At 31.2% G+C, this 11,294-nt stretch overlaps 1 pseudogene; it reads right to left on the bottom strand.

Moving 5' to 3' along the window:
* Window positions 1-374: 374 nt before the first annotated feature.
* LOC149158546 (uncharacterized) lies at window positions 375-9,290 on the bottom strand (annotated as a pseudogene).
* Between the last annotated feature and the right edge of the window lie 2,004 nt (window positions 9,291-11,294).

Here is an 11,294-nt window from a genome sequence, read left to right as displayed (position 1 = left end):
ATTGCAACCTAATTCTCCAGTCTATAGGGAGTAGTTTCTCTAGTGGGAAGCATCACTCTCTACAAATGCCAAGCATGGGAACTTCAATCTTGGTTTTGGCACTCCACAATTTTAATAACGCTGGCCATCCGAAAATTTTGTTCTATGGGCATTATCAAGAAATGAAAATTTTGCAAACAATTATTAAGATGCTCTGTTGGTTCATCTCCCTCTAAATCATTAGAGCTTGCTAAGTGAGGTTAAACAAACTGATGGAGCCTTGAAAATCCAATGAAGGAGGTACTCCTATTTTCAATTTGAACAACAACATCGAAGTAGAATGTTATTAGAGAATGTTTTGATGCAGATAAGTGACAAAATAGCATGGGATGGAGTTAGATACTTACAGCATCGGAAAGTGGAGAAGCATACATGACCACAGTGACAACCATCCCCGAAATCCCTACCAGCTTTTTCTTATCCTTCTTAACCCCAAGAGCAACCAGACAAACTGTTGAAATGCAGGCAAACACCAACGTCACACCCACCATTGTTCTGCCCCATTGTTTTCTGCACACCAACAAAGAATCAATTATTCATTAGTGTCATTTCCATTTTAATTACAAATTTTAAGAATATTTTGAAATCTATATTAGGCTTAAATTCATTCATCCAACAAAACACAAAAGAAAACTAATTACTAATCTAACATCCAGCTCATGGGAAAAAGAGTACTTTTATTATGAAACAATAAACACATTCTGCAGAATACATGTCTAACATGTATCCATGTACGTAGATAGTGGAGATCTTTCCAAAAATATCAACATAGGGAAATCCGTCACAAAAATAGATAACATGGCCTTATCCGTTGTAAAAGTACAGTCACATATAAATGTTTTGTTAACACAACAAGAACATATAGAGATTGGTTTAATCTGATATATACAGCCACTTTTTAAAGTCCACAGCAGAAAGTCTAAACATCTGGTGCATATTATGATTAAGGGACAGATAATGACAGACTAGGAGTATTGAAACCTGCCTTGGCTGTGGGTATAGTGTATTTCAGAAAGATGGTCAACACCAAGATGTTATGCAGACCATGACTGATCAGAGGCGAACCATAACACGTGTAGAGCAGAGAATTTAGCAGGGCTATCGCACATGGGAAGCCTGGGAAGCTCTCTGTCGATCTGTTTCTTATCACTCTCCTAAATTTGACCCTGCATCAAAACATTTACAACATCGAACTATTATTCAGCATACACTTGTTTGCCGAAATTATAAGGCAGATACTCGTAATAAAAGTGACAAATCTTACATTGGCGCTCCATACAGTAACAAGGATGCCGCGTTTCCTGTTACATAAAACACGAAGGAGTGCTCCCGTTTTCAGCCAACAATTCAGCTTAAATTAAAACAGAAACCTAAAATCCAGCACATGGAAATTTGGTTAAAACTTAGAGTGGAGAAGAGGAACAAGAACCTAGAATGCCAACTACTAAAAGCAGGTAGCTCCTCATTTTTTCTCTGCGAAAAGTCTAACAGAATCCAAATGGTGTGGGTAACGAGACAGAGGAGGAATCGAGGCAATGCTGCACCGTGAATGGTGCAGTAGGCCAAGGGATTCAGAGGTACTTATAGAGGCATTTAGACAAAAGAATTCACGAGGTACGGCTTTTGGTTCCATCATGGCCCCCATGCGGTCATGCCATGTCTAAGCGACGTGTAAAGAAGGAATGGTGGCCTTTGTTTCTTCACTGGGAACCGCTCCACCAACCTTAAGCTCAGATTTTTCATTGATCATTACGTCGATTCCATCAGGCGCCCTCTTCAGTTTTCACGCAAGCCATTTCTATGTCAGCAAATTTGAACAGTGACGGCGGTGTAAGTTTTAGTGTAGCTTGCTGAGAGACATGAAAAATCGCTTAGTGACAGCGGGGTAAGTTTTAGTGTAGCGAAGAAAAATAAAACTTCAAATTATAGTATTTGGTTCTATTTTATCATTTATTTATCCAAAAACAAATTATTATTATAAAGTTTGCCCTTTTAAATATGAAATTTCGGAGTTATCAATAGCGATCGGGTAGGAAATCAAATTGGAAATTAGTCTTCATAATATTATATGAAAAGTGGGTTAAAGAATAGATTTGTAAGCTAACTTTTTCAAAATAAAGTTTAGAAGTTTGAAGTCTTATAATATTATATGAAAAGTAGGTTAAAGAATAGATTTGTATGCTAACTCTTTTCAAAATAAAGTTTAGCAGTTTGAAGTCTTCATAATATTATATGAAAAGTGGGTTAAAGAATAGAGTTGTATGCTAACCATTTTCAAAATAAAGTTTAGAAGTTTGAAATTGATCGATGAATTAAATATATTATTAAAAGGATAAAATGTAAATTATTGTTTTATTATTAAAATAAATATAAAATAATTAATAAAACCCTAAAAAGCATATAAATAGTATTAATAAAATTTTATATATTTTTAAATCTATAATTTTTTTAAAGTTTTAATAAAAATTTTATATATTTTTAAATTTATAATTTTTTTAAAGTTATATAAGAATATAAATAGTATTAATACAATTTTATATATTTTTAAATTTAATTTTTGTTAGGAGATATAATTTTGAGGTATAAAAATATATTTTTACAATTTTAGTTTTTTATATCTTAAATATTTATTAATTTTCTGTACTCATTTTTAATTATGTTATTAATCTATATATAATTTTATTTTTAATAATTTATCTTTGAATTAAGTGTATTTAAGATAATATATTATTATATTATTTTATTATAGATTTTTTTTTTAATAATTAATTTGGTTTACTTATTTTTAGTTATGTTTTTTTTGTTGATAAGTGGGTGAATCCTGAAAATCACTTCGCTGAGAGGCCATGACTGGCGTCTAAGCAGTCAAAGTCGCCCGGGGATCGCACCTAGCCTAGCCGCACCAGCCGAAACCATACTGGATTTTTTTGGTATCGGCAGCAGAAACCATAATGGATTTTTTTGGTATCGGTGAGACTAGAAGTGGTGACCTTTGCTTATGGAGCACCTTAACAACCTGCTCCTAAATCTCTTTGATACTCATTTTTATATAATTTTATTTTTAATAATTTATTTTTGAATTAAGTGTATTTAAGATAATATATTATTACATTATTTTACTTTAGATTTTTATTTTTATTTTTTATATATATATAAAGTATGGACATTTTTCTCTGAACTAAATGTTTTGGAGATGTAAATATTTTAAAAAAATGTTATTGTGTGTAATGTGACATTAGGTCTTACGTTAATAGAATCTGAATCTTATTTTCTTATAAGTAGCCTTTAGTATCTAGGGATTTATCTTGCAAATAGATTTCTCCAGTTATTTACCTTTTAGAATCCAATCCTTAATGTCTATCTCATAAAATTCATATAAATACTCAATCATTCTAATCATTTCTTCTTTCTCTATCTCACCTCCACCAAAAGGATGATGAACATAATGATTTCTAAAATCTTTGAGATAATGCATAAAATGTCAATTAGTATTTCTCATTTTTGTTTTAGAAAAGAACATGCAAAGGTTTTTTATTCATGCATCCAATATGTCTCGTTGTCTAAAGTAACACTCCAAAATATTTTTGGCATTAATTTTTATGTTTCATGGTCCTAAATATTATAAACTAAATTAAATTTTTCATCAAAATTAATGTCCTCTTGTCTAAAGCAACATTTCAAAGTATTTTTTACAATAATTTTCACATTTTGAAGTACCAATTTTAAAGTACCAACCACTATAAAGTAAATCAAATTTTTCTTTAAAATAGGTACTTCTACCAACCACTATAAAGTAAATCAAATTTTTCTTTAAAATAGGTATTTTATGGTTTTTGATTTTTTCCTTTTATAAATTAGTAAAAAAAACGATTTCTTTTTTATATGGAAAAAAATAATTATTGTTTTTTAGTTAATTAAAAACAAATATATGAAAAAATCTAAAATTTAAAATTTTAATTGTAGAATTGTTTATTTCATTTAATTCTAGATTATAAAAAAACCAACCAAAAAAAATGATAGAAAGACAGTGAGAAAGGCAGTTCCGTGGCAACCCACAGAGATAGGACAGACCGGCAAGCAGATAGGAAGCTATTCAGTTCTACACGGAACACCATTTTATTTCCCCGATACACAGCTAACTCGTAAAGCCTAAGGTTCCTCGTAAGTGGTTTGAAGGTGTGAACGAAAAATCTGATTTATGAAGAAGTAACATTTTGAAAAAATTCTTCGATTTACAGGACCGATTAAATCCGGCAAAAAAAACATATACATGCAGGAACGGATTCTTGGCCACTGATTACAAAAGACAAAAGTGGTGGCGGTGTCCAGAGAGAGTAGGTGAAATGAGATAGGCAGAGGAAGGGATTCTTTGCGACTCGGATTGGGGCTGCGCACTTTCCATTAAAAACCGCACAGACCCGGATGAAAACTACGTGCGGAGGTAACTGCAATAGCGTTTATGATGTGGAAAATCTGTTTTCCAGCTCCCATGCATTAGCGTTGACAGTAAACAGTCCACCTGACTTCTTTGTTTACCTGTAATCAGTGCACGACAACCTCACGTCCCATAGCTCACAGTAGCACCTGAAATTGATACTAATTTGATTGATTTTTATTTTAGAAAGCAGAGATGGTTTAAGTTTAATTAGAAAATTACAGAAATTTTTGTAAGATTTTGATCAACTTTGATAGGGACTTTTGTAAATCTAGATTATAATTTTCAAACTTCAAGATTTGGTATATATTTGATATAGTGATAAATTTATTTACAGAGAAAAAAATACATATAAATATATATATTCAACCACATGTACTACAAAATTTCTTATATTCTTTTGCCCAAATTCCCATCACTTTTCACTTTCTTTAAAATTCTGGAAATATGTACCACACTGCAGAGATGGAATGCATTTGCATTCAACCTTAGAGAACACAGTTACAGAATTATGGATATTAAAAAATGGATATTAAATTTTCTAATACATTTTTATTTTTAAGTGTATTTAATGTATTATTTTTAAGTGTATTTATGTATTTGTGTTTTTTTATTTTTCTTTCTAATTTTTTTTAAGGAAATTTTAAATTTTTTTAGCATTGTTAAAAAAAAAGGGTGAATATTTAAACTATGTATTTTCTATATGTTTATGTAATGTTAATTAATATTTCAATGCACATCAGTTTCTTTTTTCTTTTATTTTTTTGTCAAAAATTACATGTCAAATAAACTATTTTTATGGGAAAATATCAATGAAAAAAATTCAAAAAAAAGAACTTTATTTTTTTTTATGAATTTTATGTTGAAAATTTGGAGGAATCATAGTTTCTTTACAAAAAAAATGATTCACATAAAAATTATACTGAAAATACGATAATACAAATGTTGAATATATAACAACAATAATCAAATATTCATTCTTCTCATAAAATCTCAAAGTCAAACCATTACAAGTAAAACTAATGAATATATCTCAAAGTTGAGTTTGATTTGCATACATAACTTAGAGTTCATCAACAATATCATATAATCCATGTTCATCATCTTATACAACTTCATTATTTTCTTTTTCCATAATATTTCCTGCTCGACTTTCCTCGTTTTCCTCTTCTAATGGATCTTTCATGTCTACAAATCTCCCAAAGTGTCATTTTTCAATCGTTCCATATAACGATAGTTTAGGTTCTTTTGCCTTTTTTGCAACACATGATTCATTAAATTATTCTTTTCTCAAAGCAGTTTCTTCCTTAGCAACATGCTAGTGTTGTACCCAATCATCAAGCACAAAATAAATAAATAAGCAAATTAGTATAAACACATAAAAACTAAAAAGGAAAATATTAAAATTCGATTTTATATAATAAAACTTACCTAAACCTGAAAATAAATCCAAAACCCAATCTTCTTCATTTGAATATAAATCTATAAGATAATTAATCAGTGCTTGTGGTTTTTTTATAAATGTTAACTATCTCTCATTTTGCATCTTTTTCCTCATATGTTATCTTTCTTATGACAACATCATGAACGAGTCATTGGCTATGACTCTTCCCATCTACTCAATTAAGACAAACAAGCTTATAGAAATCATATTGCGTCCAACATCCAACATGAATGAAGTCACAATCACTTATAATATAGGTTTTAAACTTGTATATAAATTACTTTCATACGAATTCTAACAACATTAAATAAATAATAGCGAGAACATAAAACATAAAATAGATATACACAGATATTTTCCCCTAGATCCGAAAACTGGGAATACTAGATTGATTTTTCATTATATTCCTTTCAATGTTACAATACATACATATATATATATATGTCGAAGCATCCATAAAACTCAGTCCATTAACCTTGGATTAGAACATAACCGTAGTTTCCTTGATGAGATCTATAAAATACAATGGGCAGAAAACCATCATGACCAAAACCATGTGGGAAGCCCGTGTACAAAACCATAGGTAGGTCCGTCCACCTAATATAGGGTCCAAAAAAAATAGGACTCTATATTAGTCGGGAGTGTCTAGAGAGACCATTCAAATGACAAATCTTATTTTCGACCGCATACCCCGACCCGTCTTTCCACTTTCTTTGAATATAGACCACAAACAAATATGTACATATAATTGGGCGTGTTTACAAGGAGGCCAATTGGTCGCGGAACATCATAGCATCGTCCAAAACACAATGCCGTACTCTGATCTCATAGCCAACCCGACCACTAACTTTCGTATGGAAGGTCCCATAAAAGACACACACACACACACACACATATATATATAATTGACTTCCCTATAATTTATCATTTTATATTATTTGATAAAATTAATTTAAACAAATTAATTTTTAAAATACGTCAACCCATTATCCCATTCCCTAAAGAAAAAAATAAATATTTAAGATGGAGTCGAATTGGTGGAGAAGTGTCACTAGTTGGTAGTGTTTAGAGAGACCATTCAAACCATAATCATGATCTCATATCTCATAGTTGGGACCGACATACGAATTGATTTTAGTACAAGACACAAAAGAAATATGTGCATAAAATTATCTATAACCTCATAGTCAACCCGAGCTCCAACTTTCTTCTACAAAGGCCCACAAAACAAACATAGATGTCTATAACTTATTATTTTGTTTTTTCACATAGCATATTATTTAAATATAAATTGATAAAACTATTTGTGTGTGTGTGTGTGTATATATATATATATATATATATATATATATATATATATATATATATATCTATATATATATATATATCTATATATATATATATATATATATACTTTTATGTATCTAAATATACTTAATATTTTAGAATCCATTCTCTAAAATTGTAAGTTAAATAAATAATTTATAATTTAAAACAATATTGACTTAGAATGCTTCCATTCAGTATTTTAGATAGAGCCAATTTGATCAGGGACTGCCAACAACTAGGAGTGTCCAAAGAGGCCATTCAAAACACAATTTCTACTTCTGATATTTCAACTTGTTTTTAGTAGGGACTACAAAATAAATATGTACACATAGTTGGGTGTGTTTACAACAAGGCCAATTTGTGCCAAAATGTCATACCACCATCCAAAACCAAATGCCAACCTCTGATTTCATAGCTAGTTTGGCTGTTAGCTTTATTTTGGTAGGGCCCACAAAAGAAACATATATGTACAATTGGCCTCTTTATAATTTCATATTTTGTTTTTTTCATATTATAGATTATTTGATAAAACTAATTTAAGACAATTTTTTTATTTATTTTTTTCTCAAGAAAAACATAATTTGAATAAATTATACTTATAAAATATAATGTTTAAAAGATCGGAACAAGTCATGTCATTCTCTAAAGAAAGAAGTGAAATATTGAAGCTAGAGCCGAATTTGTCAGGGAGTGTCAGTAGTCTGGAGTGTTTAGAGAGACCTTTCAAACCACAATGCCAACCTTCGATCTCATAGTCGGGGCCAACCACCGACCTGATTTCAATAGGATCCAAAAAATAAATATGTGCATATTGTTACTTGTAACCTCATAGTCAGCCCAACATCCGAGTTGCTTCTACAAAGGCCCACAAAACAAACATACGTGTCTATAGTTTATTATTTTGTTTGGTCACATAACATATTGTTTAATAAATGTAATTTAAAATACTTTATTGTCTTATCAATAAAGAAAGAAATTCAACAAATTATTTTTACGTCGTAAGGCATTTCTCTATGAAATGAACTTCCCTATGTGCCATCATGTACTGTTTTTGAGTTGTTGATTTGATGTGTTAAATGATTAAACAGATTCCCACTGTCGGATATCATAGGTGGTTATAGTAAGTTTGTTATAAGTGGTTACAGTAACGATGGTCTGCAACAACTCAAGATTATGAAGTATGGTATACATGTATGTAAAGAATTGGTTGCATGCACTTTAGGCTCTTCCTACATGGCTACATTGAGTGTTGTGTGGATGGCCTCTTTAGCGTCCTTCCTCAACTGAGTGACCTTCATGGCCCTCTTTTGGGCCTCCACGCTCACAGTTACCGCGACCTTGCGCATCGAAGCAAATGAAATTATAGCCGTGGTTAAGACCACTTTGGCCGAGACAAAATCCGACTTTGAGTTAATGGGGCGACGGTGGGTGCCCTTGAAATTGTTGTTGGGGGTCCTTGTTTGGGCCTTAACTGTGGTTGTTCGACAACACAAAGTGCATGACATGCGGATTAGGGTTCTGGCAGTGCAGAAATAGGAAGGGTTCACTCATGGGAATTACCATGGGTAGAGTGGTGGTGGCCATGCGTTGCCAATTGATATGGATGCTGCGAGGATAGGTGGAGCATTTCAAGAGACCCTGGGTGGAGCTACTGCATTCATCTAGACAATAGGGGAAATACATGTGACAATGAGTCAGGAGGACACAAGAGTTGTAGAGGAGATGGTACAGGCCCTCTACCTAAAGCTAATGGAGGCAACGCCTATCCTTCTCGCAACGACTACACTTTGACTTGGCCTTCTCCTCGTCCTCCCCAACTTCTCTTCACACTTACATCTCTTCCATCATGTTTTTCAGTTGTCTATCTTTGTTGTTTCACCAATTTCTTCGCTATGGATTTTTTCTTTAAGGTAATCTCCTCCTAGCATTTGAACTCCATTGAGGGTAGGTACACAGACAATATGGGGATTCGAACCGCGCTCCGCTATTTCACAAAATCGAAACAACTAAAAACAAGTAACAAACCTTGTCACCGAGAACCATTTCGAACCTATTGTTAGTCAACCATTTATAGGTGCAGAGGGAATTGGAAAATAGGTGAGTTGATCTGGTCCTACCAGTTTCAATACCACATGTTCTGGTCAGGTGAGACACTTCTAGGTTGTTTCTTTGCATAGGGATTTTATATGATCAAAATGAATTAGAAGGTCGTCCACGTAAAGTATTATTGATAGAAGGTGAGATAATAAATGGAGAAAATAAAGAGATTTACTTTTCTAAATAAAAAATTTAATTTGCAATTTTCTATATTTTAAAAGTTGTTTTAAATTGAAAAATATAAAATTTTATATCAATATTCTTATTAATCTATTACAAATTAGTGAAAAAGATTTATTTTTTAAAGGAAGTGAGTTGTTAAATATCTAATTTATTTAAATCAAAGATGTATACGAAAATTTTCACTTAAAAATAAGATTTGTTTATCTAATAATTTATTTTATTTATCTCCTATTTTTACAAATTTGGAATATAAAGAAGAATTTTTACCAAATTATTTTTGTTCATGTTTTTATGTTGTATTTTGTTGTTTATGTTTTTATGTTGTATTTTGTTTTAAATGGTAGTTTAAAATTACTTTAAAATTTGATGGTGTTGTTTATAGCAAAAATCATATATCATGGCAAAAATTATATATGTATAGTCGATGGAAAAAATCATATCATGGCCAAGGAACTAGTGGACCAAAGTTAAGATGTTTTCTTTTAAAAGAAAATATTAATAATAAAAAAAATTTTCAATGTCAACCATAAATTAGTTATTTCAATTTTCATATTAAGTATAGAGAGAAATAAATTGAAAGTAAAAACTTCCCTACCATATAGAAAGAGGGGTATTTAATATGGAGTTTGACATACAAAAACGCAGAGAGAGAGAGAGAGAGAGAGAGAGAGAGAGAGAGAGAGAGATTATATTTAAAAATATATTAATAAGAAAAAAATTGTGGATAATGTAAATATAATATTTCAATATCCATGTTGAGAAAAATATTTCAATGCCAATATTATCATAAAAAAATCTTATGGTTAAAAAACATTATGCTGAATAGGTCAAAATCAAGGAAATGTTGATTTTTTTTTCTATATCTATCAAAATAGATGAAATCTTTCAAGATTTAAACCTCCTTTTGAATGTGATGCTCGAGAAAAGATTTGAACTATGAGAGATTTTATCCCTCTCAACACTTAGTAGATCCAAAACTAAAATAAATCTAAACTATTAATATTAGCAATTGCACGAAATATTGCAAAGGGAACGACATAAGGCAATAGCATATGTCAACTACGATATTTGGCGCAAAAATCAAGGATGTGATTAATAATAAAAAATCGTAGCAACAATCCAACCAAACAATTTGAAATTCAATCTTAGCAGAGATGACCCATTTGAGTCTAATTTCCTTCAGTGTTAATTTCTAAACATCCACTAAGAACATGCCATGTCTTGTCTACCTCCAAAACTGGCAGATTGTTCACCCAATTCTCATCCTCTTGCCCCCATATAAATGTCTCAACTTTTCCATTTGGGGATCCGTGGTTGCTATATATTTCAAGCTTGGATTCTGCTAAAGTAAGGGTATTGCCAATTGAGTCACCACTATATGCGATTATCCGAAATGGGTTACCATTATATGAAGTTACCCTAACTAGGTTACTTCTATATACATTTATCTAGAGTGGGTCGTTGTTGTATCCAATGACTTTAATGCAGTGCTTGGCTAAGAACAACGTTCTACTTCAATTTCAGTGCCTAGTGAATCCCCACCTTTTTATTTCAAATTATCACCATGTACTGGGCATTGCTTGAATCACATTTACTTTCAGATCTTAAGCCTTCATTTGAAATGTCTGCATCCTTCATTGATGAGCCCTAAAATATAATCCAAATGAATGAAAATTACTATTACAAAGACAAATAAGGTTTGTATGTTCCTGTAAGTCTTGTTACATTCAATATGTATGCTCAGAGTAATTCATTGGACTGTAGTCA

This window comes from Pinus tabuliformis, chromosome 5_2, assembly GCF_031772625.1.
Source record: "Pinus tabuliformis cultivar Carrire ecotype Pingquan chromosome 5_2, CPIR1, whole genome shotgun sequence".
Classification (NCBI taxonomy): Eukaryota; Viridiplantae; Streptophyta; class Pinopsida; order Pinales; family Pinaceae; genus Pinus; species Pinus tabuliformis.
The sequence above is the reverse complement of the archived record's forward strand: the minus strand, read 5'-3'. Positions and strand labels throughout refer to the sequence as shown.